Below are 24,682 nucleotides of genomic sequence, written 5' to 3'. Positions count from 1 at the left end.
TTACACAGAGAGAGAAGGAGAGGCAGACAGAGAGAGAGTCTTCCATCAGCTGGTTCTCCCCCAGGATGGCCGCAACCGCTGGAACTGTGCCGATCTGAAGCCTGGAGCTTCTTCCAGGTCTCCCACGAAGGTTCAGGGGCCCAAGGACTTGGGCATCTTCTACTGCTTTCCCAGGCCAAAGCAGAGAGCTGGATCGGAAGTGGAGCAGCCAGGTCTTGAACTGGCACCCATATGGGATGCCGGTGCTTCAGGCCAGGTTGTTAACCCACTGCAAAACAGCTCTGGCCCATCCACAGCTTTTAATTTCTACATTTTGAAGTAGCCATGTACCTTCCAAAATGAAAACAGATTGTTGAAATTGCTGGCTTTTTCACATTTGCCGCAAGTATGTGCCATTTAAGAAAATAATTTTTTAGTGCTGTTTTAGTTTGAAAGCAAAATTGAGCAGAAGGGATGGAGATTTCCCCCATACCTGTTACCACCACAATTCATAACCTCCCTATCAACAGTTGCCAGAGTGGTAACTTTGTAACAACTGATGAGCTCGCATGTAATTATCACTCAGAGTCTACAGTTTACATTAGGGTTTACTCTTGGTGTTCTACAATCTGTGGGTTTGGACAAATGTATATATCCACATTAAAGTATATTATACATAGTAGTGTTTTTGGTTTAAAAATTTATTTTCATTTTATTTGAAAGGCAAAGACAGAGATCTTCCGTCTACTGGTTCAATCTTATCCAAATTCCTGTAGCAGCCAGTGCTGGACTAGGCTGAAGCCAGGACCCTGGAACTCAGTATGAGTTTCCTGTGTGGCTCAGGTGGACCCAATCACTTGAACCATCACCTGCTACTTCCCAGGGAGCACCTTAGCAAGAAGCTGGAGTTATAAATGACTTCTTAAAATAAATAAGTATTTATTTATTTGAAAGTCAGAGTTAAAGAAAGAGAGACAAAGGTCTCCCGTCTGCTGATTCACTCCCCAGATGGCTGCAGCCCCCAGCACTGTGCCAGGCCAAAGCCAGGAGCTTGGAACGCCATTCCAGTCTCCCACATGGATGGCAGTGGCCCAAACACTTGGGCCATTTTCCACTGCTTTTCCCTGGCCATTAACAGGGATCTGGATTGGAAGTGGAGCAGACAGGGCATGAACTGGTGCCCATATGGGATGCTAGCGTTGTAGGTAGCAGCCTTACCTTCTACACCACTAATCTGGCTCCTGGAATCACAAACGAATACAGTATTCCAGCCCAGGCACTCCAATGTGTGATGTGAAGATCCCAGGTGGCAACTTAACCACTGTGCCATATGCCCATTCCCCAGAGTAGTTTTGCTGCCAGAAAAATCCTCTGCTTTTCCTTTGTTTTGGCTGTATATCAAGAAAGAATAGACTAACAGGTTTGCCCCATTGTATTAGTATAATTTTAATCTTTTCCAAATTTTTTAAACTTATTTTGAAGGCAGAGAGACTGACTCCCGTCTGCTGGTTCAATTCCCAAGTACTTGAAAGAGCTGGTGTTGGACCAAGCTGAAACCAGGATCTAAGAACTTAATTCAAGGCTCCCATGTGGGTGCCAGGCATGCAATTGCTTGAGCCATCTACCTGTTGCCTCCCAGAATATGCATTAGGGAAGCTGGAATGGGGAGCAGAGCTGGGACTTACCCAGACACTCTGATATGGGATGCAGGCATCCCAGGCAGCCTCTGAACTGCTTTGCCTAATACCGGCTCCTGTAATTTTAATCTTACTTGTAGCGTTGGGATTTAGAAATATTTGATTCAGGAATATGTGCTCAAAATACATCTGATGCTAGAAAGTTACTTTTCTCAGTTAATTGATTCTAAATATAATTTTGATTCAGAGAGCATTGTGAAAGATTGCTTCTCTGGTTCTTACTATATTCTTTTTTTTCCTCTTTTTTAAAATATTGATTTATTTATTCAAAAGGCCGAGTTATAGAGAGGCAGAGGCAGAGAGAGAGGTATTCCATCCACTGGTTCACTCCCCAGATGGCCGCAACAGTTGTAGCTGTGCCAATCCAAAGCTAGGAGCCAGGTGCTTCTTCTGGGTCTCCCATGTAGGGTGCAGGGGCCCAAGGACTTGGGCCATCTTCTACTGCTTTTCCAGGCCGTAGCAGAGAGCTGGATCAGAAGTGCAGCAGCTGGGACTCCAACCTGCATCCAAATGGGATGCAGGCACTGCAGGTGGCAGCTTTACCTGCTGTGCCATAGCGCTGGCCCCTCTTAACTATATTCTTGGACTGCCCAATTTCAAATAGAAAAATGACTTTGTACTTTTTGTAATCGTTTACAACACTAGTATGCATTGTGTAATGCTAGTGGGGAGGTACACTTCTTTTTTTTTTTTTTTTTACATTGAGGACATACTTTGCAAGAATTCAGTTTAGGGTGATGGTTGTGATGCTGCAAGTTAAACTACCACTTGGGACACTGATATCCCATATCAGAGTGCCTTGGTATCAAGTCCCCCCTCTGCTTCTAATCTAGGTTCCTGCTAATATGTACCCTTGGACAGTAAATGATTGCCCAAGTACCAGATCCATGCTACCCAGGTGGGTGACCTGGATAGAGTCCCAGGCCCCTGGCTTCATCCTGGTCTAGCCCCAGCTGTTGGCAGGCATTAGGGGAGTGAACCAGTCTAAGGAAGACCTCTGTTTCTGTTTCTTCTACCTGCCTCTTTTCTCTCCCCCTCCCTCCCCTTCATTTCCCTCCTTCCTTTCAAATAAAAAGTTAAAATAAATTCATCCTAAGTATTTTTAGAATCTGCTGTTGTGTCAGTGGCTCCATGCAAATCTCAGAGAATACAAAATAGTCCTTACCTTGCTTTCTACAAAGTGCACATTGGTAGGGAACACAAGGCAAATGGTGAAATGGGAGAGATCACCTGACAGAAGCAAGGCCTATTTTGCATATGTCAAACAGTAAACCTACCCAAGAATAGTCCATTCTGGACAAATGTTTCCTCAGTAGCTCTTTAATATTTGATATACTGTCTACCTACTATAAAAATAATCAAGACCCCCTTTGAACCTCTAATTCCCCTTTCCTTTGTAGTAGTGACCACCCCATTTCTGTTTCTTCTTTTAGCATACTCCTCCAAAAAATTGCCTGTAATGCTCCAATTTCTTGCTTCCCAGTCTTTTCTGAACCTAATCAGGCTTTGGTCTCTGAGTTATTCAGCTGAAATTAGTTTATCAAGTCTCTAGTGATCTCCAGGGGTGAAGCTACACAGTTCTCCTCTGGCTTGTCAATAGCATTTGACAGTTAATCACTTCCTATTCTTTGAACTATTTTCTTCTCTGTATTCCAAGAAAACACGATATGGTTTCCCTCCTACCTCATTGGTTCTCCTTCTTACCCTCCTTTGATTGTTCCTTTACCTATGATATTTAGTTGTTTTATTTAATATGGTGAACTGCATTGTATTTTTTAAATTATTGCAATAAAATGCATACAACTTGGAGTTTCCCCATTATAATCGTTTTAAATGTGTGACAGTAATATTAAATTCATTCACATTATTGTAAAAATATCATCACTCTGTGTTTTTTTTTTAAAGAATTATTTTATTTTTATTTGAAAGAGTTACAGAGAGAGGTGTTACAGAGAGAGCCAAAGTTACAGAGAGAGCCAAAGAGAGAGTGAGGTCTTCCATTCCACTGTTTCACTTCCCAAATGATGGCAACAGCCAGAACTGAGCTGATCCAAAGCCAGGAACCAGGAGCCAGGAGCTTCTTCCTGGTCTCTGATGCAGGTGCAGGGGCCCAAAGGGTTTGAACCATCTTGTACTGCTTTCCCAAGCCATAGAAGTGAGCCGAATCGGAAGAGGAGCAGCTGGGACTCGAACTGGCACCCATGTGGGATACTGGAGCTGCAGGCTGGGGCTTTAAACCCTTGTGCTACAGCGCCAGCTCTGACCACTGTCCATCTTCAGAGAACTTTTTATTTTGCCTCCCTGAGACCCTGTACCCATTGCGCAGTAACCCATTCTCCTCTCTCCCAGCCCCTTGGCAAACCACCTTTCTGCTTTTGTTTGTATGGATTTGACTACTCTCTGTATCTCATATGAGTGGAGTCATGAATTATTTGTCTTTTGTGACTGGCTTGTTTCACACAGGATGTCCTCAAGGTTCATCCATAGTATATAATATATGTCATAATTTGCTTCTTTTTAAAGATTGAATAATCTTCTAATTTAACAATGGTTCAGCTTAATGATTTTTTACTTTATAGGGGTGCACAAACAATACACATTCTGTAGAAACCATACTTTGAATTTTGATCTTTTCCCAGGCTACAGCTGTAGTAGAGTACTCTTCCCATGATGCTGGGTCACAGCAGGAGCTGCAGCTTCCACCAGCCCTGCCACCTGAAGGCAAACAGCTGATACTTTATTGGTACTGTGTTGCTAAGCTGTGATATTTGGTAGGTTGGATGTAGGCATATTAAGTGTATTTTTGACTTAGGATATCTTCAACTTGCAATGGATTTATCATGTTGTAGCCCTATCATAAGTCTAGAAACATCTGTATATGTTATATATTCAGACACCATATTTTGGTTATCCATTCATGTGTCGATGACACTTGGGCTCCTTCCACCTTTGGTTCATTGTGAATAAAGTTGCTATGAACATCGGTGTGCAGATATTCATTTGAGTACCTGCTTTCAATTCTTTTGAATTCTTTGATGCTTTTCTACCCAGAAGTAGAATTGATGGATCATATAGTAATTCTGTTCGCAATTATTTGAGGAACCACTGTGTTGTTTTCCATAGCAGCAGCACCTTTTCACGTACCCAGCAGTATAACCAAGATTCCATTTCCCATTCCTGCCAGCAGTGTACCATGGTTTCAAAATCTCCATAATTTGGGGCCGGCGCCATGGCTCACTTAGTTAATCCTCTGCCTGCGGTGCCGGCATCCCATATGGGCGCTGGTTCTAGTCCCGGTTGCTCCTCTTCCAGTCCAGCTCTCTGCTGTGGCCCGGGAAGGCAGTGGAAGATGGCCCAGGTGCTTGGGCGCCTGCACCCGCTTGGGAGACCAGGAGAAGGCGCCTGGCTCCTGGCTTCCAATCGGCACAGCGCCAGCCGTGGTGGCCATCTGGGGAGTGAACCAATGGAAGGAAGACCTTTCTCTCTCTCTCTCTCACTAACTGTGACTCTACCTGTCAAATAAATAAATCTTTTTAAAAAATCTCCATAATTTCACTGACACTGTTTTCCGTTTTTTTTTTTTTTAAATAAAAAGTCATCCTAATGGCTGTGAAGTAGTATCTCATTGTGGTTTTGATCTACATTTTCATAATAGAAAGTGGTATTTATTGGCAGTCTCTGGGGAAACGTCTATTCTAGTCCTTTGCCTTTTTAAAAATCGGATTCTCTCTTTTTTGTTGAGTTATAGGAGTCCACTATATATTCTGGATGTTGATTCTTAACAGATATATGAATTGCAAATACTTTCTCATGTTCTCTGGGTTGCTTCTTTACTCTGTTGATGTGTCCTTTGATATAAAAATGGTTTTACATTTTGATGTAGTCCAGTTTATTTTGTTGCTTGTGTTTTCTTAGTGCCATACCAAAAAAAAAATATTGCTTAATTCGGTGTCAGCTAGCTCTTGCCCTATGTTTAAGTTAGCACCCTACTGTATAAATTCAAGTGCACATGGAACATTAACTAAGATGGACCATATTCTAGATATAAAATCTCAATAAATTTAAAGGAATTTGAAACATACAAAGGGTCATCAAACTGTTAAGGGTAAGAAAAATAGACATTTCTGATCTAACTCATTTCCCTTCTTTCTAAAGAACTTTTCACATTTCCTGTAAAGCATGTCTACTTATGACACATTCCCTCAATTTTTGTTCAAGAAAGTCTCCTTCCTCTTCTTCTTTTTGAAGGACAATTTTACTGGACACAGGTTTTTTAAACACTAAATATTTCACTTCATTGTCTTCTTGCTTGCCTTATTTCTGACGAGAAGTCAAATGTTAATTCTTACTCTTGCTCCTCCATGATAAGTTTCTCTTTCTTTTCTTTCAGTGTTTTCTCTTTGTTTTTGGTTTTCTGCAGTTTGAAAATATGCTAAGGATTAAATGTTTTGGTATTTATTCTGCTTGGTATTGTTCACTGAACCTCCTGGATCTGTGGTTTGGGGTTTTTTTGTTTTTTTTGTTTGTTTTTTTTTTTTTTTTTAATACATGCTCCTGTCTTGCAAGTTGCTTGCAGTTGCCTTCAATTTGATCTTTCTTCTCTGCCCTTGACCTCGCATGTCCTGCAAGCTGGCATTTAGCTCTGTTTCACTTCTTTCTTATCTCCTACTAATTATCCCCTCTTCTCTCTGTTGTTATTGTGTCCTCCTCATTCTTTATGGAAGTCTGGGCATCTCAAGGCTTTTCCACTTCTGTTGCATGTTTTCATAATTGTTCTCTAACTTCCCATACTTTAAGTGTTTGTTCTAATGTCACTCATTTTCAAATTATAAACCTGTGTGCCTGATTGGATTCCCTATCCCCTTTTTCTGCTTTATTTTTCTCCAGAACACTTTACTGACTGACTTACCTGTTTGGCAGGAAAGAGCATGGCACACTGGAAAAAATGAAAGAATGTCAGTTTAGCTGGAGCACATTGTGAAATGAAGCTCTGTGGGAGCTAGGTACCAAATTATGCAGACCCTTGTAGGCCCTGTTAACATTTGTGGTTTTTATCCTCAAGGGCAATGGGAGCTCACTGAAGTATTGCAGCTGGAGGGATTGAGGAGATCACTAATATAAATTAAATTTATCATTTCATAAAGATCATTCTAGCTTCCTTGTGGAGAGTAGATCAGAGGGAAAAGATTGGATTTGGAAGAGAAGCTACTGCAGTGATCTAGGTATAAACTGGTATAGCTTACTTAGTCTCCAGGGTTGATGGCCATACAAAATTATGTTTGAAACTGTTTTAAGAAGTGCATTTGTAAACATCTGTATTCGGCAATTCCTGGTTACCAGATTAATATCTCCAATTTAGGCCCTCTGTTTGATTCTATCTTGAGAAAGTAAAAAAGCTTACCTAATGTATTTCTTCAGAATACTAGAAAATTCTGTAAGTCAGATGGTGTGTGCCTTTTTGTGTATGTATTACCATCAGGCACAAAAATCAAAGATTCCTAATTAAGTTAATTATTCTTATTTAATAGCCGTTTTTATAACCTGTTCAAATGGATTCATCTCTCTTAAAAGCAAGGCTTTAACTAATATTTTAGTATTAGTGTTTTTGTTGTTGTTGTTGTTGTTGTTGTTGTTTTGGACGGCAGAGTTAGTGAGACAAACAGAGAGAAAGGTCTTCCTTCCATTGGTTCACTCTCCCGCTACAGCCGGCGCACTGTGGCCGGCGCGCTATGCCAATCCAAAGCCAGGATCAGGTTCTTCCTCCTCGTCACCATGCGAGTGCAGGGCCCAAGCACTTGGGCCATCCTCCACTGCCCTCCCAGGCCACAGCAGAGAGCTGGACTGGAAGAGGAGCAACCGGGACAGAATCCGGTGCCCCAACTGGGACTAGAATCCGGGGTGCCGATGCCGCAGGCCGAGGATTAGCCAAGTGAGCTGCAGCGCCGGCCTAGTATTAGTTTTTAGTATATAGTTTTAGTGTATAGGTTTTTTTTTTTTTTTTCCCACTCACTTCTCAAGAAAATAAGACTCAGATTATTTATTCCTTAGCAGGATTTTTTTTTAAGACATGGGTGTCTGTGCTGTTACTTCTTTTCATACTGCCTGGAGACAGGAACTTGTGTAAAATTACAGAACTTAATAAGAAACCTACAACATTCTGGCCGTACTAACACAGATCTGAAGGTCTTAAAGCAAACAGACTCAAACTAGGAGTCTAGTAATAGTTTTCTGGTGTGGTAATGGTTTTTTATCAACTAAAACATTGATCTTCTCTTTTCACTGTGGTTTGGAAAGCAAAGAGTGTTGAGCTTCTGTACCTAAAATGTTAATAGTGCTTATTAATGGTTATTTGAAACTAGTGAAATGCCTTAGTCTGGCTTTGATTTGTTAATAAGGAAATTTGATATTAATGAGGATAAGTGACCTGCCTGGGTTCTCACACGTTTTCCATCCTGGTTTTGGATCCAGATAGGCCTATAAGCTCTTTCCTTGTGGTCATGGGTTGTTAATTTGGCTTTGTTGGTCTCCATCTTCTACCAGCTTCCTCTGATGTGTATATGCTTTTCAGAGAACTATGGTCACTTCAGTTCAGTAAGGTTAGGAATCAATAAATTTGTGGCCTGTTTTGTGGCACAGCAGGTTAAGCCACTACCTGCAATAGCAGCATCCCATACAAGTGCCAATTTCAGGCCTGGATTCTCTGCTTCTGATCCAGCTCCCTGTTAATGCACCTGGAAAGTAACTGAAAATGGCCCAAGTGATTGGGCCCCTGCTACTTATGTAGAAAACCCAGTGGAGTTTCAGGTTCCTCCTTCGTCCTGGTTCAGTCCCAACCATATGGGGAGTGAATCAGTGGATGGAGATATGTCTGTCTCTGTGTAACTCTGCCTTTCAAATAAATAAATTTTTTTAAAAAAAATCAATAAATTTTATTGTGCTTCCTCCTGATTTGACGTTCCTTGTCTGTCTGTTCTTGCTTTGCATTATCTCTCCAAAATTCTTCTCAAAGTGCCAGTAAAACTCTGGTTACAGCAGTAAAGTAGTGATAGTAGTAGTTATATTTTCAGTGGATTATAGTTAGCAGTCTTTGTGCTAAGTGCTGCAGGTGAGTATTTATAAAAAATGATGTAAAATGAAATTACAAGATAAAACCTGAAATGCATGCCCACTCTCATACTCTACATTATCCCGTTTTATGTGCATAGCAATGTTGCTGAGCTGTTTTTTGTGGTTTTTTTTTTTTTTTTTTTTTTTTTTTTTTTTGGTTTTGTTTTGTTTTTGACAGGCAGAGTGGACAGTGAGAGAGACAGACGGAGAGAAAGGTCTTCCTTTTGCCGTTGGTTCACTCTCTAATGGCCGCTGCGGCCAGTGCACCGCGCTGATCCAAAGGCAGGAGTCAGGTGCTTCTCCTGGTCTCCCATGGGGTGCAGGGCCCAAGCACTTGGGCCATCCTCCATTACACTCCTGGGCCACAGCAGAGAGCTGGCCTGGAAGAGGAGTAACCGGGACAGAATCCGGTGCCCCGACTGGGACTAGAACCCGGGGTGCCGGCGCCGTAGACGGAGGATTAGCCTATTGAGCCGTGGCACTGGCCAGAGCTGTATTCTTTACTTTAAGATTACTGCTCTTTCTATCTCAAGTCCCAGTCCCATTCCTCCAGATTTTCAAAGATTACCAGGATTACTGAGTAAGGGAACTATTGACTGTACTGGAATAGGCTGGAGGCATTAATGTTAGACAAAACCCAACTTTGAATCCAGACTCAGCCACTTCTTTGATTCAGTAAATATTAAACATCTCCTGTTTCCCAAGTACTGTTTTAGGCACTAGGAATGGCATCTTTCTGTACATTTTCAGGGGAAAAAACCTGGAAGGGTTGCTAAAGACTCAAATTTCTGAGGATGGTGTTGTGGCACAGCTGCTGTTTGTGACGCCAAAATCCCGTATTGGAGTACCTAGGGTGAGTCCTGCATCTGTTTCCAATCCAGCTTTGACTAATGTGCCTGGGAAGGCAGCAGAGCATTCCCAAAGTACTTGGGCCCCTGCCATATCCACATGGGAAACCCAGATGTAGTTCCAGGCTTCTTTCTTTGGCCTGGCCATTTGAGGAGTGAACCAGTGGGTAGAAGATACCTCTCCCTCTTTCCTTATCACCCTGGTTTTCAAATAAATAAATACATCTTTAAAAAAATAAGACTAAACTTGTTATAGTTTCTTATCTTTATAATGGGGTAGTGACATAAAATTTTGATGTTTATTACCTTAAAAATATAAAGGAGAGGCCGGCGCCGCGGCTCACTAGGCTAATCCTCCGCCTTGCGGCACCAGCACACTGGGTTCTAGTCCCGGTCGGGGTGCCAGATTCTGTCCCGGTTGCCCCTCTTCCAGGCCAGCTCTCTGCTGTGGCCTGGGAGTGCAGTGGAGGATGGCCCAAGTCCTTGGGCCCTGCACCCCATGGGAGACCAGGAGAAGCACCTGGCTCCTGCCTTGGGATCAGCGCTGTGCGCCGGCCGCAGCGCACCAGCCGCGGCGGCCATTGGAGGGTGAACCAACGGCAAAGGAAGACCTTTCTCTCTCTCTCACTGTCCACTCTGCCTGTCAAAAAAAAAAAAAATATATATATATATATATATATATATATATAATATAAAGGAGAGGAGCCGGCGCTGTGGCATAGTTGATAAAGCTACCAACTGCAGTGCTGCTGTCCCAGTATGGGCGCAGGTTCAAGTCCTGGCTGCTCCACTTCCAATCTAGCTCTCTGCTATGGCCTGGGAAAGCAGTAGAAGATGTCCCAAGTACTTGGGCCCCCGCACCTGCATGAGAGACCCGGAAGAAGTGTCTGGCTCCTGGCTTCAGATCTTCCCAGCTCTGACCATTGCAGCCAATTTGGGAGTGAACCAGCAGATGGTGCACATCTCTCTCTCTCTCTCTCTGCCTCTGTGTAGCTCTGCCCTTCAAATAATAAATAAATAAATCTTTAAAAAGTAAATAAAAGAGAGAGCTTTGGAAGTGCAGAAAGCTATAAAGTGTAGTTGGTGGTCACACTGTTTTACTTTGGTTTTCAGAAAGGGTCACAACATTTTAGCTGGATAGAAGTGAAACAGTCTTTTTTATTTTAAAGATTTTATTTTTTTATTTATTTGAAAGGCACAGTTGCAGGAAAAGAAGGAACAGGGAGCGGAGGGGAAAGAGAGCACTTCCATCCACTGGTTCACTGTCCAAATGGCCGCAATGGCTGGGGCGGGGCCAGGTTGAAGCCAGGAGCCCAGAGTTTCCTTCTGGTCTCCTACATGAGTGTGGGAGCCCAGGGACTTGGAGCATCTTCTGCTTTCCCATGCACATTAGCAGGGAGCTGGGTTGGAAGTGGAACAGCCAGATCTCGAACCACTGTCCATATGGGATGCCAGCATCACAGGTGGAGACTTAACCTGCCATGCCACAATACCAGCCCCTAAGTAGTCTTTATTTTAAAAAATAAAGATTGGCCGGTGCCACGGCTCACTTGGCTAATCCTCTGCCTGTGATGCCGGTACCCCGGGTTCTGTCCCGGTTACTCCTCTTCCAGTCCAGCTCTCTGCTGTGGCCCGGGAAGGCAGTGGAGGATGGCCCAAGTGCTTGGGCCCTGCACCTGCATGGGAGACCAGGAAGAAGCACTTGGCTCCTGGCTTTGGATCAGCGCAGGGCACTGGCTGTAGCAGCCATTTTGGGGGCTGAACCTACGGAAGGAAGACCTTTCTCTCTGTCTCTCTCTCTCACTGTCTAACTCTGCCTGTCAAAAAAATAAAGATATCAGAAACCTATGACACTTAAGCCTTTTGCTGTAGAAATTATTCTAAATTTATTACTTTTTTATTTCAAGGTTATGACATAGAGGTTATGTTACAGTACTGTCAAGAAAATAAAGTTATAATAAGTACATGTATGGAAATATATCAAGGCTTCAGAATTGATATACTTAACAATACTTAGCATAATTTAATAAGCCTGGTCATTTTGTATCTTTTAAGGAAAAAGATGTTTTGGTCAACTTGTTAGTATTAGTTACTGTCTTAAAATTTGTTTTCATGATTAACAAATGTTTGGTTTGCCTATCATGGTAATAGTTACTGAATAATATTTCTTTTACTAAGCAGATAGTAACACAGCTGAGAAGCAGTGTTTTCTTTAGTCAGATATTTATTAGTGATGCACTTTTTGATGGTTTACTATGTTGCTAAAACAGGATACGTTATTCACTGTTTTTTGACAGCTCATGGATCCAAGAGCACATGTCGTTCCCAAAGGCAGAGTATGGGATATTTTTGTATGCACAATGATATTCTCTCTTATGTTAATTAGAGGCATTCCCAGTATTCAACATTAGGAGGAAATGTTATGGTTAGAGGGCCTTGATACATGATAAAAGGAGGTCGGCCTCTCTCTCTCTCTCTCTCTCTCTCTCTCTCTTTCTCTCTTGTTTCAATATGAAGACTTTTATTTTGGAGGTTTAATTTATAGTAATTTTAGTAAATTTTAGGTTTATCTAGAAAGAAATTTTTAAAAAAGATTTATTATTTTATTTGAAAGAGTTACACAGATAGAGAAGGAGAGGCAGAGAGAGGGTGAGGTCTTCCATCGCTGGTTCACTCCCCGATGGCCACAACGGCCGGAGCTGCGCCAGTCCGAAGCCAGGAGCCAGGAGCTTCTTCCAGGTCTCCCATGCGGGTGCAGGGGCCCAAGGACTTGGGCCATCTTCTGCTGCTTTCCCAAGCTGTAGCAGAGAGCTGGATCGGAAGTGGAGCAGCCGGGACCCGAACCAGCACCCATATGGGATTCTGATACTGCAGGTAACAGCTTTACCTGCTATACCACAGCACCGGCCCCTAGAAAGAAATTTTTTTAAAGATTTATTTGAAAGGTGGAGAGAGGCCAGAGGTACCTTCCATCCTCTGGTTCCTCCTGAAATGGCCAAAGTGACCTGGTTGAGCCAGGCTGAAGCCAAGAGCCAGAAACTGTATCCAAGTATCCCCTGTGAGTGGCAGGGACCCAAGCACTTGGGCCATCTTCTGCTGCTTTCCCAGGGTCGTTAGCTGGGAGCTTGATTAGAAGCGGAGCAGGGGTTGGCACTGTGGCCTAGCAGATAAAGCTGTCGCCTGCAGTGTGGGCATCCCATATGAGTGCTGGTTCGAGTCCCCGCTGCTCCTCTTCTGATCTAGCTCTCCGCTATTGCCTGGGAAAGCAGTAGAAGATGGCCCAAGTCCTTGGGCCCCTGCACCCCTGTGGGAGACACAGAAGAAGCACCTGGCTCCTGGCTTCGGATTGGTGCAGTTCCGGCAGTTGCGGCCAGTTGGGGAGTGAACCAGCAGATGGAAGACTTTTCTCTCTCTCTCTCTCCCTGCCTCTCTACCTCTCTCTACCTCTCCCTCTCTGTGTAACTCTGACTTTCAAATAAATAAATAAATCTTTAAAAAAAGAAAAAACAGAGCAGCTGGAACTAAAACCAAAATCTGGTTTAACCCTGGCCCTTAAGAAATTTTGTTTCTTTGTATTTTTAAAATATTTGTTTCTGGGCCGGCGCCGCGGCTTACTAGGCTAGTCTTCCACCTCGCGGGGCGCCGGCACACCGGGTTCTAGTCCCGGTTGGGGCGCCAGATTCTGTCCCGGTTGCCCCTCTTCCAGGCCAGCTCTCTGCTGTGGCCAGGGAGTGCAGTGGAGGATGGCCCAAGTGCTTGGGCCCTGCACCCCATGGGAGACCAGGAGAAGCACCTGGCTCCTGCCATCGGATCAGCGCGGTGCGCCGGTCGCAGCGCACCGGCCGCGGCGGCCATTGGAGGGTGAAGCAACGGCAAAAGGAAGACCTTTCTCTCTGTCTCTCTCTATCTCACTGTCCACTCTGCCTGTCAAAAAAATTTAAAAAAAAAGAAAAAATATTTGTTTCTCTGAAGGAAGGAAATGAATCCATCTGATGATAAGTTGTTTCATATATAACCTTGTTCATTGGCAGTTTAAACTTATACCGTTAGTAAAATAAGTATATTTTTAAATACTTTGAGATAAAGTATAAGGAAATTATATAATTTGTAAAATTTTTTTGAGTCTCCAAAGCAGTATAAGTGTTTTTGAGATTGTCAGCATGTTTGCCTCATGGTATGAAAGCTTGTGGTAGGAGGAGCCACTCAACATATTTGTTTGATAAAAGTGTCTACTTTTAATTATATTCTAGAAAAATATCAGAACGATGAATCTCAAGTTAGTTGTTTGCATTATTTGATACTGATAAATAGAAAAATTGTCATTTGGTGTTATTTTATGATTCTGTTGCTAACACTCAGCCATGCCACATGTAGTTAGTAGTTTCTGTAACTAAAGTCTAGAATTATTCAAACAGTTGTCTTAACTTTTTTTGATAAAGTACTAGATAAAAAATAGTGGACAGCAGAACTGGACCCCCATTGGCTTCACAGATTGTAATTATTAGATATAGAATTTTAAATGAGAATATATAGCAGGAAAAAAGGATTAAAAGTATAAGAATGGGAACTTATATTGTGGTTTAGCAAGTAAAACTACTGCCTGTGATGCCAGTGTCCAATATGCACACTGGTTCAAGTCCTAACTACTCCATTTCCCATCCTGCTCCCTGCTAAGGGCCTGGAAAAAGCAGTAGAAGATGACCCAAGTGTTTAGACCACTGCCACCCACACGAGAGACCCAGATGAAGCACCTGGCTTCAACCTGATCCAGCTCTGTCTGTTGTGAACCAGTGGATGGAAAATCTCTCTCCCTCTCTCTGTAACCGACTTTTAAACGAATAAATCTTTTTTAATATATATATATATATATTTAATGATAGGATTATGATAGCCAACATTTTGTGGTGCTTCCTCTGAACCTTGGACTGTTCTAATTCTTTATATGAATGTAGTTAATCCTCAATAACCCTGTGAAATAGAGACAATTATTTCCATTTTACAAGTGAAGAAACGGAAGCACAGGAGCTGGAATTGAGGCACAGACGGTTAAACCGCTGCCTGCAATGCCAGCATCCCATATGAACGTTGGCTCAAGTCTCAGCTGTTTGCTTCCAATCCAGCTCACTGTTAATGCTCTAGGAAAGCAGTGGAAGATGGCCCAGGTACCTAGACCCCTGCCACCCAAGTGAAAGTTCTAGTTGAAGTTCCAGGTTCTTGGCTTTGACCTGGCCCAGCCCTGGCTGTTGTAGCCATTTGGGGAGTAAACCAGTGGATGGACAATTTCTCTCTCTCTCTCTCTCTCTTTCAAATAAATGAATACATGTTTAAAAAATAAAGATAAAAGGAAAAGAAACTGAAGCACAGAATATGGAAGTAACTTGACAAAGTTAGTAGGTGGTAGAGCCAGAATCCTAGCTAGGAAATAAGGATCCAAAATGAAAGCTTTAAACCATGTTACTATACTGCTTATAAGAAAGAGAATGGAACTAAAACATTACAGTTAGATTTGGGGAAGGGGAGAAGAACTTCTAGAAATAAAATTTATAAATAAAAAATTTAAAGGTCAATGAACAGGTTTAACAATAGAGTATACTAGAGAATTAGTGAATTGAGATATATGAAAAAAATTTAAGTTAATAAAGAGGCAAAAATGCAAAATACATTAAGAGAATAAAAGAAAACTAGAAAATTGTGGCAGAAATTGCTGGTTTTCCCTGATACTAGTTCTCCTAATAAGTAATGGATGCATTAGTTGGCTGCTTTGCTGCCCAGATAAAACTTCCATTTTAGTACTTTCCTTATAGTAGGGTTTGACTGTGTTGACAAGGTTTTGGCTGTTTGGGATGTGTGCAGTTTCTAGATCATGCCTATCAGAGGAAATGGGTATGTCTTTTCCTTCCTCTTTCTTCTTTACCATGAACTAGAATATAGATGTGGTGGGGATCTCTCTCTGTGTGTGTAGAAAAGGGAAATAGAATTCTAAGGATGACTGAGCAGTAAGATATGAGACCTTGGTTCTCAGACTGCTAAGTTGCCAAACAAGCCCTGAACTATCTGCTCTGTCATGTGACAAGACCTTAAATATTGGTTAAGCCTCTGTGTAGTTTCTTATTTCAGCATCCTAGATTGCATCCTAATTAATACAAGAAGAAAAAGTCTTAACAGTTGTCTAATCCGAAATCCAGATCTAAAGAAAAATCAAGTAGAGATTACGATTCACAGTTTACCAAACTGTAACAAGTCTTTGTCTATTTTTGGGTAGATGTCCCCGCTGTATTCCGGGTTCCAGCTTCCTGGTTGTCCAAATCCTGGGAAGCAGCAGGTGATGGCTCAAGAGTTAGTTGGGTACCTGCCACCCCACAGGAGACCCAGATTGAGTGCCCCATCCTGGCTTAAGCTTGACCCAGCCCCAGCTGTTGTGGGCCTTTAGGAAGTGATTCAGGAGATGGGAGTTCTCTCTACCTTTCAAATAAATAAATAAAAAGTAATTAATTTTTTAAAAGGAAGTCAAATCCTGATTAGGATAAATAGAAGTATAAACACCTTATAGTTAAATTTACAGACAGAGATCTGAACAATACCCAGGAGAAGACAGATTACTTCCAAAGACTCTACAGCTAAGATGAGACTAACAGCTGATTTATTGAAAGGCAAACAGAACCATGAAGATCGTAGAGTAGTTGCTACAGAGTAGTGAGAGTAAGTAACTATTAAAATTAAAGTATCTTCTCAGATCGAAGGTTACAGTTTTCAGACAAATGAAAACCTGGAGTTCTTACCACTAATTGGACATCACTAAGAAAAATTAAAAAATATGTCCTTTAGGTGGAAAGAAAGTGATCCCTAATCAGCTGAGATACTAATTAGGGAAGAAAAAGGCATAAATTAATGGATCAAATATCCAATTTAAGTTGAAAAAGTAAGTAGAGCAAACAAAAGAGAAAAAAAGAAAATATAGAGAAATATAAGAGGCTTACAATGAAACATCAACAAAGCCAAAACTGGTTCTTAGAAAAAGACTAAGAAAATTAATAATCCTGGTAAAAATTGACCAATAAGAAAAGAGAAAAGGTAGAAATAGTCAAAATGAAGAAGGAGATATAAATATACTATAGAAATTATTATAAAAGGAAAATGCATAGACTACCATTCAGGGAATAATTTTTTTTTTTTTTTTTTTTTTTTTTTTTTTTTTTGTGACAGGCAGAGTGGACAGTGAGAGAGAGAGAGACAGAGAGAAAGGTCTTCCTTTTGCCGTTGGTTCACCCTCCAATGGCCGCCGCGGCTGGCGCGCTGCGGCCGGCGCACCGCGCTGATCCGATGGCAGGAGCCAGGAGCCAGGTGCTTTTCCTGGTCTCCCATGGGGTGCAGGGCCCAAGCACCTGGGCCATCCTCCACTGCACTCCCTGGCCACAGCAGAGGGCTGGCCTGGAAGAGGGGCAACCGGGACAGAATCCGGCGCCCCGACCGGGACTAGAACCCGGTGTGCCGGCGCCGCTAGGCGGAGGATTAGCCTAGTGATCAGGGAATAATTTTAAGAAGTAAATTGTGCGGGCCAGTGCTGTGGCGCAGCAGGTTAAAGCCCTGGCCTGAAGCGCCAACATCCCACATGGGCGCCGGTTCTAGTCCCAGCTGCTCCATTTCCTCTCCAGCTCTCTGTTGTGGCCTGGGATAGCAGTAGAAGATGGTCCCTGCACCTGTGTGGGAGACCCGGAAGAAGCTCCCGGCTCCTGACTTCAGATTGGCGTAGCTCTGGCCATTGCAGCCATCTGGGGAGTGAACCAGTGGATGGAAGACCTCTTTCCTTGTCTCTGCCTCTCTCTGTAACTCTTTCAAATAAATAAAATAAATCTTTAAAAAGGGTAAATTGTGAAATCTTTTGTCATAGTAGTATAGTGAATATTTTAAGACCACTTATCAAACTTGCCAAAAGTTTTACTCCCAAATAAGTAATAGGGTTGAATGGTCTATTATAATTCTTTACTTGATTATTTGGAGAGTTCCAAGAGTGTCATGAATGGGATAGCTGAGTCAGCCATACTTCAGTAACGATTTTGGTGAAGACTTGTTTGGCAGTGTAACAAATGAATTTATTTAAAATAGAAGAATTTGTATTCCTTCATTTAAAAAATATTTATGTATTTGAAAGACAGTTACGGGCCGGTGCCGCGGCTCACTAGGCTAATCCTCTGCCTTGCGGCGCCAGCACACCGGGTTCTAGTCCCAGTCGGGGCACCGGATTCTGTCCCGGTTGCCCCTCTTCCAGGCCAGCTCTCTGCTGTGGCCAGGGAGTGCAGTGGAGGATGGCCCAAGTGCTTGGGCCCTGCACCCCATGGGAGACCAGGATAAGTACCTGGCTCCTGCCTTCGGATCAGCACGGTGCACCGGCTGCGGTGGCCATTGGAGAGTCCAATGGCAAGGGAAGACCTTTCTCTTTGTGTCTCTCACTGTCCACTCTGCTTGTCAAAAAAAAAAAAAAAAAAAAAAAAGGAAAGAAAAAGAAAAAAAAACCGTTACAGAAAGAGGTAGGGACAAAGAAAGAGAGGTCTTCCATCCACTGGTACACTATGGCCAGAGCTGAGCCAATCCCAAGCCTGGAGCCACGAGCCAGGAGTACCCATGTGGATGCAGGGGCCACACCAGTTGGGCCATTCTCCACTCCTTTCCCAGGCACATTAGCAGGGATCGAGATGGAAAGTGGAGCAGCCAGGACTCGAACCGGCACCTCCTTTTAAATATATAAAGAAGATGTGAACCTCAGAAATTGTGGAAAGTTTGTACACAAGTTTTTTTTTTTAAAGAAGTGTTATAAATAAATTTCATGATTATACCAAAAAATGATGGCACAATATATATTTTTTTTTTTTTTTGATAGGCAGAGTGGACAGTGAGAGAGAGAGACAGAGAGAGAAAGGTCTTCCTTTGCCGTTGGTTCACCCTCCAATGGCCGCCGCTGCAGCCGGCGCACCGCACTGATCCGATGGCAGGAGCCAGGATCCAGGTGCTTTTCCTGGTCTCCCATGGGGTGCAGGGCCCAAGCACCTGGGCCATCCTCCACTGCACTCCCTGGCCATAGCAGAGAGCTGGCCTGGAAGAGGGGCAACCGGGACAGAATCCGGCGCCCCGACTGGGACTAGAACCCGGTGTGCCGGCGCCGCAAGGTGGAGGATTAGCCTATTGAGCCATGGCGCCGGCTTAATGGCACAATATTAATATTGATCTACAATTTAGTGTTTTCTTTCTCTTAAAAAGTACCATCCCTAGCACTATATTATATCATTACTCCATTCAGCTGAACTAAACAGTGTGCTTAGGGAAGTTGTAGAGGTTATGGAGCAACTCATTTTCTATCGACTTTACCAGATAGTGCTAACGGGTGAATATGCTTGATCTGAAAACCTGCAGTGCTCCAAAATCTGAATCATTTTCAACACTAATATGATGCTCAAAACGTTTCAGTTATGGAGCATTTAGGATTTCAGATTTTTGCATTAGGGATACTTAACCAATAAGGTATTTTAGAATTTTCCGTGCCCAAAATGTTGACCTTCTGGTTCTAATCATTTCAAATAAGGGTTACCTAACTTGTAGTAGTTTAGAGGCAGGCACTTTGAAGCACACCTTAGTTTTACATCCATTTTGAGGCCCAGAGAGCAACTAAGACATTATAACAAGATATAGGAAGGATTTAGGGAGCAGAATTGGAGGGAAGGAGTTGAAGGAAATGAAACTGATAGATTATCTGCACAGTTTGACTAGGTGGAAAGTTGTTTTGCTAATTCCAGGAAATCATACATTACATGAAAAAGGAAATGGAATATTTTTAAATGGTCAATTATACATTTTCACATACACAAATACATACAATATATATACATATATATATATATGTTGACACAATTTAATTTTTTTGTTTTTATTTATTTGAAAGGCAGAGATCTTCCATCTGCTGATTCACTCCCCAGATGCTAGTACCAGCAGGGCCTGGGCCAGATCAAAGCTGAGAGTCCCAAACTCAGCCTGAGTCTCCCTTGTGGGTGGCAGAGACTCAAGAATTTGAACCATCACCTGCTGCCTCCCAGGGTATGCATCAGCAGGAAACTGGATCAGAAGTGGACCCAGGTCTGAAACCTAGGCACTCTGATATGACATGTGAGTGTCCCAAGTGCGTCTTACATGCTGCACCAAATGCCCACCCCAGAAATGTAACCTTTTTTAAGAAAAAGATTTATTTATTTGAAAGTTAGAGTTACACGGAGTGGGAAGGAGAGGCAAAGAGAGAGAGAGAGGTCTTCCACCCACTGACTGGTTCACTCCCCAGACGGCTGCAACTGCTGGAGCTGCACCGATCAGGAGCCAGGAGCTTCCTCCTGTTCTTCCCACGCCGGTGCAGGGGCCCAAGGACTTGGGGCATCTTCTGCTTTCCCAGGCCAAAGCAGAGAGCTGAATGGGAAGTGGAGCAGCCAGGACTCGAACCTGCACTCATATGGGATGCCAGCACCACAAGAGGCAGCTTAACTTGTTATGCCACAGCACTAGCCCCAAAATGTAATCTTAATATACCACATTGCTCTGTGGTTAAGAGAGCCAAAATTCTCATCTCACATGATAGTAATATCTAAAACCACAAATCAAAAGATAACAGTATAAATATTGTTTAGAAATATTGAGGGAATACTAAAGAATTGGCTGGAAGTTTGAAATAACTGTTGTAGATTAAGGAGATACTGTGATTGCTCTTTTGTTGGTACAAGCCTTTAGTAATACCTCCTAATGCTCATCAAACATGTATTTTATTTTATGAGCGAACTGAAGCTTTTGCCGTAGAGACCAGAATGATGGCATAATTTGAAGCTTTGAGTATTATTTGAAAAAGAAGACTTTATTATAAAAGAAAATACTTCAAATGTTTGAAGGAATGAAGAATAGAAGAATTCTCTTTACTCTGTTTACATCAGTGGGCGGAAATGAAACCCAGCAAGTGGCACTACAAAGAAGCAGAGCAACATAAGAAGCTTTAACAGTTAGATTACCCAGAGATGAAATGGGTTATTTAAGTGAGGGTAGAGTTCACAGGGCCAGATGACCATGTCTAAAGAGGTCTTTAGAGACTGGCACAAAATTGTTAGGGGCTGGCATTGTGGTTCAGCAGGTTAAGCCAACAACTGTAATGCCAGCATCCCATATCATAGTACTGATTCAAGTCTGGGCTGTTTTGCTTCCTGTCTAGCTCCCTGCTGGTGCACCTGGAAAAGCAGCAGAGAATAGCCCAAGTACTTGGGCCCCTGACACCCATGTAGGAAACTCAGATGGACTTTCAGGCTCCTGGCTTTGACCTAGCCCATTCCCAGCCCTACCTGTTGCAGCTTTTTGGGCAGTGAACCAGCAACTGGAAGATTCTCTCTCTGTGTCTTCCTCCCTGTCTGTAACTCTGCCTTTCAAATTAAAAATAAATCTTAAAAAAAATTTTGTGTGTGTGTGTGTGTTCTCTTGGTTCATTATTGATTTAATAATTGGATCTTTAGCTGTATCCATTTTTTTTTCTCTTTAGCCCATTAACTGAACTTTTATTTTGATTGTCATATTTTCATCTTAAGTCTGTAATATGTCTTTCATAGACATGACAATTTCAAGAATTTCTTTCATGATATTGTGTGTTTTTTTTACAATCTTCTGTAGGTCCTCTTCAGTGTTTTTCTCTGTGTATTGTGTTCTATTTGTTGAATTTATTGCTTCTGTCATTGTTTTCCTCAAATCTGTGATTATCTGTTCTGCTTCATTGCTCTGCAGGTCTTTCCTCTTTACAGTAGCTTGTCTTCCTTCATTATGGAAAGGAGTAGAAAGTACCGTTTGACTGGGCATGTCTGATTTTAGAATGTGAAGACTAAGATATAAAATTCACTCACAAGTAGGGTGGCCCTTCCATATCCATGGGTTCAGCGTCCAAGGATTCAGCCAACCTTGGAATGAAAATATTCGGGGAAGAAGTTCCAGTACTAAACATGCACAAGCTTTTTTTCTTATTATTCCCTTAAAATATCCTGTAACAACTACTTACTCAGCAGTCACATTGTTTTAGGTGTTATAGGGAACCTCGAAATGATTTATGGTGTTATGATGTGTGTTACAAGTTATATGCAAACACTGTACCATTTTTATATAAGGGACTTGAGCATCCAGGGATTTTTAAAAAAGTGTGTGTGTGTGAATTTATGTGTGTGTTTACACTGTGTGTGTGTGTGTGAAGAGTGAGAAGGAGAGATGGAGAAGAGAGAGCTTCCTTATACTGGTTGACTGCCTAAGTGGTTACAACAGGTGGAGCCTGGACCAGGCTGACAGCAGCCTGGAACTCGATCCAGGTCTCACATGTAGGTGACAGGAACTTGAGTACTTGCCTTCACTTATGCTTCCCAAGGTGTGTACTAGTAGGAAGTGAGTTGTGAAGTGGAGTAGCTGGGACTTGAACCAGGCATTCCAATATGGGATGCAGGCATTTATGGCAGTGACTTAACCCACTGTACTACAGTGTCCATCCCCATTCATAGGTTTTAATAGTTGCATGGGGTCCTGGAACCAATCCCCATGGATACCAAGGGACAACTATGTATTATATCTTATCTTAGCAGCTCTCTCTCTCCCTCCACCTTGTCTTTCTCTCTCTCCATATATACCCTTACCCCAAAGAACTTGTCTGAGAGGGTTAGGAATAACAAGAAGTGAAATTACCAAGGTGGAGTCTTTCATAGAGCTAATATTTTTTTTTTTATTTGACAGGTAGAGTTACAGACAGTGAGAGAGAGAGACAGAGAGAGGTCTTCCTTCCATTGGTTCACCCCTCAAATGGCCACTACAGCCAGAGCTGCTCTGATCCGAAGCCAGGAGCCAGGTGCTTCTTCCTGGTCTCCCATGTGGGTGCAGCAGCCCAAGCACTTGGGCCATCCTTCACTGCCTTCCCGGGCCACAGCAGAGAGCTGGACTGGAAGAGGAGCAGCCGGGACTAGAACCCAGCACTCATATGGGATGCTGGCGCTGCAGGCGAAGGATTAATCAAGTGAGCCAGGGCACTGGCCCCATAGAGCTAATATTTATGTTTTCATATTGCAAAAAAAAAAAAAAAAAGTTGAATGAAGAGCATTTTTCTTTGTTTTAGAAAGTTAAATTTTGGGGCTGGTGCTGTGGCACAGTGGGTTAAGCTGCTATCTGCAGTGCCAGCATCTCTTATGGGAGAATAACCAACAGTATAACTGCTGATTAAGAACCCCCCATTAGGGGATGGCATTGTGTTGCAGCAGGTTAAGCTGTCCCCTGCAACACTGGCATCCCATATAAGTGCTGGTCTGAGTCCCGGCTGCTTCCCTTCTGATCTGGCTCCCTGCTTGGGAAAGCAACAGAAGATCGCCCAAGTGCTTGGGTGCATGCCACCCATGTGGGAGACCCAGGTGGCGTCCCAGGTTCCTGGCCTGGGCTAACCTAGCCAAATTTTTTCTCCAGAATTTCCTATCACATCTCAATTTCCTTTAATAAATTTCTCTGCATAGGTTCAGTTGTACAGAAGAAATTTTTGTCTTTTATTTCATTACTTTATATTTTTTTAAATATAGAAACAACCAAGTTGGGATAATTCGCTTCACAAAGACAAGGTATATTATTTTCTGAAAGTTAAAAGTAGTTTTGCTGAAGGTAGAAATGAAAAATTGTTATAACTTAGAACATAATGTTAGGGAATCAAGGTTGACTTAAAATTTAAACATAGTGCAATGTTTATTCTTGTCCTCCGTATTTGTCAGGGAATCTTAACCAGAGTAAGAAATTTTCTGTTGCTGTGATGGGAGTGCAGGGCACAAGAGATTTCCATAAAAAGGCATAGGATTTGCTTAGAAGAACATAGTGGTTTTCTAACTTGGCAGTAATGAGTTAGGACTGACTCCCTTTAGAAAGAAAACATTAATTCAAATTATTCTTACTGAGAATGTGTATGTGTGTGTGTGTGTGTGTGTTTTCTTGTTTGAGCTATTTTACTCTTGTATTTGAAAATGTGCCTATGTTTATACATTCATAGCCCGTGGCATTTGCTAGCTGTAAAAAAAATAATTTTCTGTACTCACAGTATGTAAAAAGTGATTTTGGAACTTGAATATCTGACTACTTGAGTTGAAGAACAAGGGTCAAATACTTCTCTTTTTTGCAAAACACCCAAAATAATTTGATCATCTCTGAGTTCTTTCCCCAGTTTCTGTTGACCTAGAAAAGCTAAAGGCATTTGGGGATATAAATGAACCTTGCTATATTAGGACCCCTCTTGGAAGATACACATTTTTGGATTAAAGAAATGATGAATTCACATCTTGTTAAAATGACAGCAATCCCCAGACTAAGAGGCCTGGAAGGGGGGTAAAGGTCTTTCTGAATAAAATATATGCTCTTGGATTTAACTGTCAGTATTCCCCTTCCCCCCATGGAAATGGGAGACCAACCTAATACAGATAAGAGATTTAGGATGCCAAAAGTCCAGCATAAACTTCTATCTTATCCTTTCCCTATTTTTACATCTTCACAGTAAGATGTGTTTTTTGAGGAGTCAATTCTTTTTTTTTTTTTTTTTTAAGATTTATTGTTTATTTTACTTGAAAGCCAGAGTTACACACAGAGAGAAGGAGAGGCAGAGAAAAAGAGAGAGAGGTCTTCCATCCTCTGGTTCACTCCCCAATTGGCCATTACAACCGGAGCTGCACCGGTCCGAAGCCAGGAGCCAGGAGCTTCTTCTGGGTCTCCCACAGGGGTGCAGGGGCCCAAGGACTTGGGCCATCTTCTAGTGCTTTCCCAGGTCATAGCAGAGAGCTATTGGATTGGAAGTGGAGCAGCCAGGTCTCGAACTGGCGCCCCTATGGGATTCCAGCACTGTGTGCAGCGGCTTTACCCACTATGCCACAACGCTGGCCCCAGGAGTCAATTCTTAGTTTTTTTTCTTTCTGTTAAGTTCTCCTTGGCTGATCTCATCTTTTGCTATGGGTTCAACTGCTGCTGCTTTTTTAGCAATGGCTACTGAATCTG

General features: G+C 42.4%; 1 protein-coding gene across 5 annotated transcripts in view; it reads left to right on the top strand.

Moving 5' to 3' along the window:
* The window catches only part of RAP1A (RAP1A, member of RAS oncogene family), an 89,884-nt gene that overhangs the window by 35,805 nt on the left and 29,397 nt on the right, over positions 1-24,682 (top strand). Inside the window, exon 1 of one of the 5 annotated variants that reach the window (XM_070077877.1) lies at positions 768-4,447. The exons of 3 other annotated variants lie outside the window; for them this stretch is intronic. The gene's annotated coding sequence lies outside the window, so the exon portion shown is untranslated. Of the gene's footprint in view, positions 1-767; positions 4,448-19,571; positions 19,784-24,682 lie in introns of those variants that run through there. One more of the 5 variants, XM_070077876.1, reaches the window with a different exon arrangement.

The sequence above is a fragment of the Oryctolagus cuniculus genome, chromosome 7 (assembly GCF_964237555.1).
Source record: "Oryctolagus cuniculus chromosome 7, mOryCun1.1, whole genome shotgun sequence".
NCBI classification, from domain to species: Eukaryota; Metazoa; Chordata; class Mammalia; order Lagomorpha; family Leporidae; genus Oryctolagus; species Oryctolagus cuniculus.
The sequence above is the reverse complement of the archived record's forward strand: the minus strand, read 5'-3'. Positions and strand labels throughout refer to the sequence as shown.